Below are 11,254 nucleotides of genomic sequence, written 5' to 3'. Positions count from 1 at the left end.
ACCATGTGTTTAGGGCTTCCTACATCTGGAGAGAGAGAGAGTTTGCAGAAACCAAAGAAAATCTCTCTATAGCTTAAGAAACACAATATAATAAAATCAAAGAGATAAAATTTTTAGATGACAAAATATTATAGATAATTTAAAAGAATTTTGGTTTAATTCTTGAACACCGCAACTCCATAAAATTCATACTAATAATAATATTTTATAATAGCGCAGTTAGAATTTTGGTTTAATTCTTGAACACTGAATTGGAAATTGATTATATGAGTATTCAATGGTGAATAAAGTACTATGTATTAATTAATATATAAACAAAACTAACCTTACAAAAGCTGAACTTTATAAGCTAAAATCTATACCGTGCATTGTAGATCTTGAATGCTTTAGGGCTTCCTACGTCTGGAGAGAGAGAGAGTTTGCAGAAACCGTGGCTTTATATTTCTTAACTTGAGAGAGGGGTAAGGTTGCTAGGGTTTTGAGGAGTTATAATTTTTATTTATTTTTTATTTTTTAAATATTGTGCTGACGTGGAAAATTGTGGTGCCAGCAAAGGTTTCGGTTTTATATATATATATATATATATAGATAAAAAAAATAAAAAAAAATGAGTTAAAATGAAACAATATCACCGCCGACCTCAGCAGACTATTAAAGCAGCATGTCATTGAGTGGCAGAGTTTATACTCACTGAGCTTTGGTTTTAGTTGAAGGAACAACCTGTAGCTTATCCTCAACCTTAGCATCATGTTCATAACTAGTCTTCGTTTTCAGACTGACTAAATTGGAAGAATGACCAAGAGAAAAGCAAAGTCAAGTGGCTTTTATACACAACACACATGGCTCATGCGCATGCATTGCTTTTCTTTTTGTATTTGCCAACGGTATGTGATGTGAGGGTGGAGTACTGTGGAGGGAATTTAAATGGGATCGATGTATTGGCGGTGGGCTGAGTCTGGGATCCATTGATTAAGCCACCCCCAGCCCCCTTTGATCTCAGCAATACTTTCAGTGCTCCAAAATTTTGATCTTGTCTAGACAGTTTTGCTTGTGCTGAATAGCATTGATGGCGAGACAAGCCCCAACTACAAGTTGGTACTGCTCAAATTTTAGCTCATCATACTTCAAAGCTACATTACTACAAGCCTTTATACTCCCTAGTAAAAAGAAAAAAATGGTATTATATTCCATTTTGATAGACGAAAAAATCTGATAAATTTTCAAAAGAAAGTTCTGTATGGCAGTACATAAAATAGATTTGCATCTTTGTTATACTAATCATGAAGAAATATGTAAGGTTGAATTTATTCAACCATCTTATTGGCTTTATTCCGTGCCAAATTTGCTTGTAATTTAGCATTTAGTAACCCTGTATTTAGGTGAGTTTGATGTAAGGGTAGTGAGTGAGATAGAGTGAAGTTTGCTCAAGAGTGTGCAAGAAAACAGAGTGTCGCGGCTGGGTCTCGCGGGTGACTCGCGGCTTCAAGCCGCCAGAAGCAACCTCACGTGCCAAGCATGCTGGAAGGTGAACAGTCTGCTAGCTGGAGCACTACAGGACAAAACAGGACAACTAGCCATACGGTTATCTCGCGACTGGATCTCGCGACTTAGTCAAGCCGCGAGGTCAAGCCGCGAGCCACCCCTGTTTTGTAGAATTCTGACGTTTCACATTCCTCTCCACTCCAGTATAAATACCCCTATTACCCACGATTGAAAGAGAGCTTCCAGAGAGAATTTTGAGAGAGAAACCCTAAAGAAAAACCAGATTGTTTCACCCACAATCTCTACCTTAGAATCTCTTCAAATTCCTCAACTCTCTTCCTCTCCATTGTTAAATCCTTGAGAGGCATTATACCAAACCAGGTTCTCACCATTATCATCATTGTGAGTCTGCTGTTTGGATTTCTAGGAAGCAGTTAGGAAGGAACCAATCTTCATTGGTTGATGCTATGGTCTAGTAGCGGAATCCGGAAAGCTAGAAAAGAAAAAGGTTCGGCGCAACCTCGTTGGAGCAAGAAGCTTGGAGGGCTTAGGTGCACTGGGTAGATTAGGCTTGGAGGGTCTATTGCTGTCCTTGTATCCCAACTATATTTTCTAGTGGATTGATTACCGCTTGGAGGGCGGCGGAGAGGTTTTTCGCCGAGGACTTCGGTTTCCTCTTCGATAACACATCGCGTGTTGTCTTTGTGTTTGCATCTTCCTTCCTTTATCTTTGCCTTTAAATTATCTGCTGTGGATTTTATTTTGTTATGGCTTAGATAGTATTTAATCAATTTCGTATGATAGCATATGTTAAGTTTCCGCACACTAGTTGTTTGACATATTGCTTGAATTGATTAAGTTGTTATTTGGGGGTCTAAACGTTCAAAGGTGTTTTTACACGTTTTTGAACTTTCAATTGGTATCAGAGCGGGTACACTGATATTGGTTTCATTACCATTGTGTGATCCTTGACTCCCTTTTGAGATGGATAGGTCTCAATCCCTAAATGCACCTCCATATTTTGATGGTAGTAATTATGCTTTTTGGAAGGTTCGAATGAGAGCTTTTCTGTGTTCTATTGATGAATCCGTTTGGGACGCTGTTGAGATTGGTTGGACCAAACCAGAGGCACCCAAATCCACATGGGATAAGGCAGCACTTGCTGCATCTAATGCTAACAGTAAAGCACTCAATGCTATTTTCTGTGGTGTGTCTCCAGATGAATTTCACAGGATTTCTCATATTACCGTGGCCAAGGAAGCATGGGAGATTTTGAAAACTACCTATGAAGGCACGAAGAAAGTGAAAGACACCAAGTTACAAATGCTGACCACTCGGTTTGAGGAGCTCAAAATGAGTGAGGATGAGTCTTTTGACTCTTTTTATGGGAAGTTAAATGAAGTGGTTGTCAGCAAGTTCAACTTGGGGGAGAAAACGGAGGACTCGAAGATTGTAAGGAAGATCCTTCGATCATTGCCGAAAAGCTTCCGAGCTAAAGTGACAGCAATTGAAGAGAGCAAGGACCTCGATGACATCAAAGTGCAAGAGCTGGTTGGTTCTCTGCAGACTTATGAGATGTCACTGCCCAATCAACGGAAGAGTAAATCTCTTGCTCTAAAGACCATTAATGAGAAGGTAGAAGATCAAGACTCATCGGGAGAAGATGTGATTAACAAAGATGTTGCATACCTTGTCAAAAATTTCAAAAAGTTTTTGAAATTCAAAAATAATGGCAAATTTGATGATAAAAGAAAATTCCAAAGTTCTGGAAGGGAGAAAAGGGAATTCAAAAGGAAAGATGGAAAAGAATCCCAACCTACACAAGGTGTCACTTGTTTCGAATGTAATGGGCATGGACACTTCAAGAAGGAATGTCCGAATTATTTGAAATCGAAAGGTAAAGTGTATGCCACGACCTTGAGTGACTCGGATTCGTCTGACTCAGAGTCTGAAGAGAGCCGTGATGGAGAGGGGAACTATTCGGCTTTTATGACTATAGCTCATGTTGAGTCTTTAGATGAGCTGAACCTGCTTGTGCGAGACCTTGGAGAACATAGTGATGATGAATCACTAGGACTTATTGAAGAATCGGATGCTGAAGAAGATGGAAGTACAGCGAATCTTCAGGAGAAGTATAACTCACTCTTGGAGAAGTCCGGGGAATACACAAGGGTGGCCAAGGCTGCTGTGAGAAAAATGAAGAAGGCTGAGGAGGACTACAAAAGTCTCCTAATCCGATATAAGGAGGCCAAATGTGAGATAGAAACTCTGAATGGAGAGTTGTCCGAAGCTTACACAAAAGTAAGATTTCTTGAGAGTGAGGTTGTGCAAGCAAATGCTAGAGTCAAGAGGGTCACCACCAAGAAGCTAGATGATGTAATCTCATCTCAAAAGAGCTTCTCAGACAAATCCGGATTGGGATATACCGGAGGAGGTAGTTCGTCTGGAAATGTTAGTAAAGGAGTGAAGTTTGTAAAGGCTAAAGCTCCAGTTGTAGCTAACCTTACTGGTGAGAAGCTCGAGGTGGAGGAGAAGAAGAATTTGGTGAACCAACGGATGTTAAATCCTCGCAATCAGTTTGCAGACAGATCTGAATCTCGTGCCAAGTCACGTCCTCGACCACAAAGAGGTCCTAGAGGAACCTATGTGTGCCACTATTGTGGACTTCAAGGGCATACTCGACCGAATTGCCAAAAGTTGAGAGCAAAGAATGGTGCAACTCCTCAAAGGTCAAGAGGACCTAGAAATGATAGGAGAATTTGGGCTGGAGATCAATCTAGAGATCAGAATGGTGATCCCGGAATGATGAACGTGATGAAGATGATTGGTGCATTCACCAACTGCTTGGAGAGCTTCTCACGAAGGTTTGAAAGCCCTAACTCCCGTACCCAATCCTATAAGGAAATCACCCCAAACGCAAGTGACGTGAGGGTGAATAAGGGTACTCATGCATAAGCATTATAACATGTCCATGCATTAATACTTCCTATGCTTTGTGACTATGTTTGTTTGTGTTGCTTGCTATTTTTGCTGTTTGATTCTTTGCTTGTCTTCTTGTGATTATATTTAAGTCTGTCGTATCAATCTTTTTGTTTATTGTGTCAAAAATCCAAAAACCACATAAAAATTAGAAAATCAAAAAGCTTGATTGACTTTGTTGAGCTTTTGTCTCAAAACTTGTTTTGCCTTGTACCTTTGTGCTAATGGCTTTGTGCATTTTCGAGCATTGCTTGTTTTCATGCACTTATATCTCTGTGGGAAAAATTTTGAAATCTTTGTGATTGTTGTAAATAGATCTTCAAACTTGTCATGAATGATTAGTGAATGGTTTTGTTGATCTTGAGACTTGCATAGACTTGTGTCTATATATCTTCCCACTCTTTATTTTTGTTTTGTTAAAAAGAGCTCACCAAATGTAAATCTCCAAATGAAAAGAGATATTGAGCTGCAAAAGCCTGTCGCACATTCTAATATTTGACTAGGAAAAAGGGTAAGCGACCTTATATTGAAATGAATGTTTATTCAAAAAGCCAAAGGCTTATTCCTTAAAGTGAAATATCATATATCACTCTCACAATGAGAGGTGATTGTCTCAAAAAGATCAAAAAGATCAATTGTTTTGATTGAAAGTGGAGTCAAATGTAAAGCTCCAAATCATGTTATCAAGTTTATGTGGGAGGTCATATATACATATTTCTATAATTGAGATGGGTCACATGATCTAGTGCTAATTGTGTATGCCTTGGTTGAATTGATCATTGAAGCTTCACATTAGACGAAGGACTATCTCATTGTTGATATCCACACATAACACACAAGTTTATGTTCAATAAATGCCATATTCATTTGTGTGATTGTACTTGTTGAAATGTGTTTTCACATGCTCAATCTTTGTTAATTCAAGCCCAAAAAGATTTTTAAGTGTTTTAGGAGTGTTTGGAAAGTATTTTGTTTGAAAAATCTGAAAATTTCAAAAATCCAGTTTTTGCCCTGTTTTGGCGGCTCTGTCGCGGGTATGTCAAGTCGCGAGCCTCAGTCGCACCTTCGCTGGTCATTTTTGGCGACTTGTTCGCGAGTGGAAGGTCCAGTCGCGAGGTTCACTCAGAGATTTTCGCGGCTCAGCTCGCGACTTACTCGATAGTAGACCTTCCAGTCGCGAAAAACACTTAGAAAAATTTTTCAAAATTTTGTTCTTGAGTGATTTGGCGGCTTGAGCTGGCGACTGTGTGGCGACTTAATCCAGTCGCGAAATTCGCATGTTTGGCAGAAATAGGAGTAGTTTTAAAACTTGTTTCAGTTTTTCCCTCGAATATTTGTGACTGTTCATCTTCTCCCTCCCAAACACTCCGTGCTCCCATTTCCAATCTCCATTGTTGCATACTTGTAGCTCAAAATCTTCAAGTCACGGGTATGGGGTTTCTGTTCTGCCACTCTTTTATACTTGATTTTGTGCTTTTCCCCTTGATCTTTCGCATATATTTGTGTTTTAGAAATGGGATTGTGTTTCGGAATTTGCTCCTTGTTCACGCTTAGATTGCGAATGCTGCTGCTAGAATATGATTTGTTCTTAGTTGTTTCTCTATTACTTTTCATTCTGTGCTTAGCTATGTGATTCTTTGATTTTCACTGATCTTTGAGCCGTTGAGTTGTTTCATTTTTTTTGGGGTTGTGTGTTTAATGTGCTAAATATGCCTGCTCTTTTGTGTTAATCTTTTGGGAGCATACTGATTATGTGTCATATCATTTTCCAGTTTTTGTCTCATTGACATATAATTGCCTTTAAGTTTGTCTCTATATCTGATGCTGTTATGTGTATTTCCTATCTTAGGCTTGCTTTTCCATGTGATTGATCTAAGTAGCCTGTGTTTAAATGCTTCAAGTTCAGTTGTATGGATGATATCTCTTTGATAATTACATGTGACTAACTTGTTTTACACGTATATTGCTCTGTATTGTTGTGGCCTCTTCTGATTGATCACAGATGGCTCCCTCACCTCCTAAGAAGAAAACTACTGCGAAGAAGGCTGACAAATGGTTGAAAATGGATTCTAAGCTTTTTAGGTCAGTTCATCACTTTGAGAGATACAGGGATAACTTCTTGAGTGCAGGAATTATTCAAGAGAGATTTGTTGATTTGGAGGATTTAAGACAAACCTTTATCCCCAGTTGTTTTGAAGGTAGAGGATGGGAAAAACTTCTGAGTGATCTCCCTGTAGTTTGTGAACCCCTGATTAGGGAATTTTACTCAAATGCTGTGATAAAGGAGAATGAGTTAAGCTGCTGGGTTAGAGGGAAAGAATTCATTTTAGATGCTCATGTCATAGATGAGGCACTAGGACTTGAAGGATTAGATGATGAGGAGTTTATCAACTACAAGGATAGGAGTGTATCCATTGAAACAGTTCAACAAAGGTTAGGTGGGCAGAGAGAAGGAAAATGTTTGAATACCACTGCCTTTCCAGTGGACATGAGGTGTCTAACAATCATCATGATGTTTAACCTCTATCCCATTAAGAAGTTGACTACCATCAATTGTGCTAGAGCAATCTTTCTGATGGATCTCAAAGAAAAGAACTTCATAGACATAAGTTCACACATATATGACATCATTGTGGATGAGACAAGAACAACCTCTAGGCCAAAACTGATCTTTCCCAGTTTGCTAATGAGGATTTTTAGAAGGAATGGTGTTCCTATCCCACAAGACATCAGTCCTATGTCCACACCTTCTGCAATTAACAGGCTTACCTGCAAAAGGATAAGTGTTAGACTTCCAGGAGAAGAAGATGAAGGTGATGAAGGAGAAGGTGTCCCAATGGAGACTGAAGCAGAGGCAGCAGGGCATCCATCAACCTCAACACCCAGGAGGAGTGGCAAAAGACCCAGAGCATCAACTTCTTCAGATACTCCTCCAGATGCTTTCCAAATCATTCTGGAAAGACTTGATGGGATTAGAGAAGTCCAGACTGAGCACTCTGAGAGGATGAAAGCTATGCAGGATCAGATTGATGTTTTGACTGCAAAACTTGACAGCTTCACCACTCAGCCTGAACACTGACCATTTGGCCATTCCTGACAAAAAGGGGGAGATGTTTCTGTTAAGGATGGACTGAGAAGCAGAAGAGCAGCCCTTAAGGGGGAGTAATGTGTTAAGGGGGAGTCATGTCAAACTCTAAAACTTTGGTTATATATTTATGTTTTTTTAAGTACTTTTAGTGGTTTTATGGGTTTTATGGGTTTGTTACACTATGTTTTTGGTGTATTGTTTCTAACTCTTAACTTATACTTTGGTTTAAAGTTTAATATATTTTGATGATGTTATTCAGGATGTTTGGCTTTGTACCCATGTGCTTATGTAAGCTTTTAGGGTTTATGTCTTTTGCATAGTTTGTAGGCTTTATGGTTTGTACCTTGCCTAGTGCAGCCTTTATACTATGTTGAAATCAGTACTTTAATCTAAATGTTATGCATTTTGGTTTATGTACTGTCACTCTTGTGCCCTTGTAGGATTGTTCCTAGATGCATATGCCTTGTGTGATATGCATTGGTTGAGTGTTGTGCATACAAGTGTCTTGGCTTGTGCTTGTTAACTTGTATGTTCTTGTGTTCATTCCAAGTGTGAATGAGCACTGTGATCACTACCTTGTGGTGTTCACTTGGTTGATCAAGCCATGGTTTGTTTCATAACTCCATCTTTGCTTGATCACTTATTGCCTGTTTCATATGCATTTTATAATTTTCTGCTTACAATGATCATGGTGTATTGTTGTGTTTCAGGAGTATTATGTTCATATGATTCAAGTGCTTCACAGTTTCTAGAGTTAGGTGTGAGTGAGTTTTGTTCAACTGTTCCCAACTCACATGTTAAGTCTAGAGTCTGTTTTAGGGTTTTGTCACGGAATAGCCAAAGGGGGAGATTGTAAGGTTGAATTTATTCAACCATCTTATTGGCTTTATTCCGTGCCAAATTTGCTTGTAATTCAGCATTTAGTAACCCTGTATTTAGGTGGGTTTGATGTAAGGGTAGTGAGTGAAATAGAGTGAAGTTTGCTCAAGAATGTGCAAGAAAACAGAGTGTCGCGGCTGGGTCTCGCGGGTGACTCGCGGCTTCAAGCCGCCAGAAGCAACCTCACGTGCCAAGCATGCTGGAAGGTGAACAGTCTGCTAGCTGGAGCACTACAGGACAAAACAGGACAACTGGCCATACGGTTATCTCGCGACTGGATCTCGCGACTTAGTCAAGCCGCGAGGTCAAGCCGCGAGCCACCCCTGTTTTGTAGAATTCTGACGTTTCACATTCCTCTCCACTCCAGTATAAATACCCCTATTACCCACGATTGAAAGAGAGCTTCCAGAGAGAATTTTGAGAGAGAAACCCTAAAGAAAAACCAGATTGTTTCACCCACAATCTCTACCTTAGAATCTCTTCAAATTCCTCAACTCTCTTCCTCTCCATTGTCAAATCCTTGAGAGGCATTATACCAAACCAGGTTCTCACCATCATCATCATTGTGAGTCTGTTGTTTGGATTTCTGGGAAGCAGTTAGGAAGGAACCAATCTTCATTGGTTGATGCTACGGTCTAGTAGCGGAATCCGGAAAGCTAGAAAAGAAAAAGGTTCGGCGCAACCTCGTTGGAGCAAGAAGCTTGGAGGGCTTAGGTGCACTGGGTAGATTAGGCTTGGAGGGTCTATTGCTGTCCTTGTATCCCAACTATATTTTCTAGTGGATTGATTACCGCTTGGAGGGCGGCGGAGAGGTTTTTCACCGAGGACTTCGGTTTCCTCTTCGATAACACATCGCGTGTTGTCTTTGTGTTTGCATCTTCCTTCCTCTATCTTTGCCTTTAAATTATCTGCTGTGGATTTTATTTTGTTATGGCTTAGATAGTATTTAATCAATTTCGTATGATAGCATATGTTAAGTTTCCGCACACTAGTTGTTTGACTTATTGCTTGAATTAATTAAGTTGTTATTTGGGGGTCTAAACGTTCAAAGGTGTTTTTACACGTTTTTGAACTTTCAAAATATAAGTTATTTAAGTAATTCAAACTATGATAAACACACACATATATATAAGCATTATCAGTAGGGCAATAGAGTATCCATCTCTCTATTATATGAATTACCACTTAGGTCCAATAAGTTAAATAGCACAGGGCAATTTCCAATACTCCTAACCATGGTGATGGCAGACCAAACCTTTTGGTGCTCTTCCCTTGAAGCTCTAATGATGCAAAGCTTTGTGATGGGATTCACATACTTGACTACACATAAACAACAAGTTCAATGATTATTGAAGACATGACACTGTATTGAAAGTAAAATGCAAGTGTGCATAAACAAGAGAAAAGGCAAACTAATAACTAGCAATATGGTACTTACATTGGAAGGATCCAAGTGATGAAGCAGGACCACACTCTCCAAAGTTTACAAGAATGCTGTCTTTGATCCTTTTGAGATATTAAATTGGGTAATAATGATGGGATCATGCCCAGCAAGATCTCTATTAGGATCCAAGAAAACTTCCACAATCATGTACCTATTTTTAAATCCCACCATAATTCTCTACCTGGCATAACAATTGTAACATAACACAATTCAGCATGGAGAAGAGGAATTTTTTTGCTTTCTTTCTTTCTTTCTTTTTAAGATGAAAAAAACAAATAACCTTGTACAGACATGATGGGGAATGACTGAATTGATCGTCCATGCAAAAATTGATAAAAGGAATGAATTAAAAGGAAATTTTAGAAGACAAATAAACATAACCACGATTTGGAAGTTCTACTGGTTTGGAACTTCAACAAAATGGTTATATAAGAAATGATACAGAACTTTAGCATAAGGCCTCTATAGAACTATTAAACAAACATGAAACCATATAAAAGAATTTGAAGGTTTAGTTCTACTCAACAATCAACTGTAGCACAAACAATCAACAGGTCAGCGAATAACTCAAAACACAAATGGAAGTAAGAACAAACAGCTTGAAACTCATAACTACACCTAGATATGTAATCCAAAAAACAAATAAACAAATAAACCCAAGGCGATCAAGTTAATCGGTTCTACGGTTTCACCCGAAAATTGACAGAATCTGGTCATAAACCATCAACTAAAGCTAAGGGTCCATTTGGTTAAGCGTTTTGGAAGCCTAAAAGAGCGTTTTTAAAACCCAAAACTCTTATTCACAACAGCAACTTCTCATAGTTTTTTTTACAAAAGCTCATTTTAAACATAAAACACTGTTTTGCACCAGCTTATACAAACGCACCCTAAATTCAAGCTTTGGGTAAAACTGATTAGTGATTAGGGATCCCAAAAATTAGATCTGAATTCCAATATACCTCATACCAACAAACATGCTTTAAAAAATTTCATTCTAAACAAACCTACACTTCAAAAAAAGCTAATCAAACGCAATAACTCAGTTAAATAGTTATTAATATTTTCTTATCAAAATTGAAACAGTACAAAATTCATTCAAATATAACTCAAACACAAGCTCTAATCACAATCACAATCACAATCAAATTCACACAAAAGAAAAATAAAATCCACCACTACGAAAGAAACTTAATTACCTTTTTGGGTTTTAAGAAATCACCGCAAAATAAAAGAATATTTTAACTCATGTTTTAAGAAAACTACCAGACCATCAGATCCTTGCCGACCTTGCAAGCAAACCACTAGACCCACACCAATATCACCACAAAAAATCACCCAAAAAGACAATACTACCGCCGTGAGACAGAGAGTGAGGACTGAAT

At 38.6% G+C, this 11,254-nt stretch overlaps 1 pseudogene; it reads right to left on the bottom strand.

The window, feature by feature from the left end:
- Window positions 1-662: 662 nt before the first annotated feature.
- Window positions 663-11,254, bottom strand: LOC115978131 (annotated as a pseudogene).

Source organism: Quercus lobata, chromosome 2, assembly GCF_001633185.2.
Source record: "Quercus lobata isolate SW786 chromosome 2, ValleyOak3.0 Primary Assembly, whole genome shotgun sequence".
Taxonomy (NCBI): Eukaryota; Viridiplantae; Streptophyta; class Magnoliopsida; order Fagales; family Fagaceae; genus Quercus; species Quercus lobata.
This window is presented reverse-complemented; position numbering and strand designations above follow the sequence as displayed.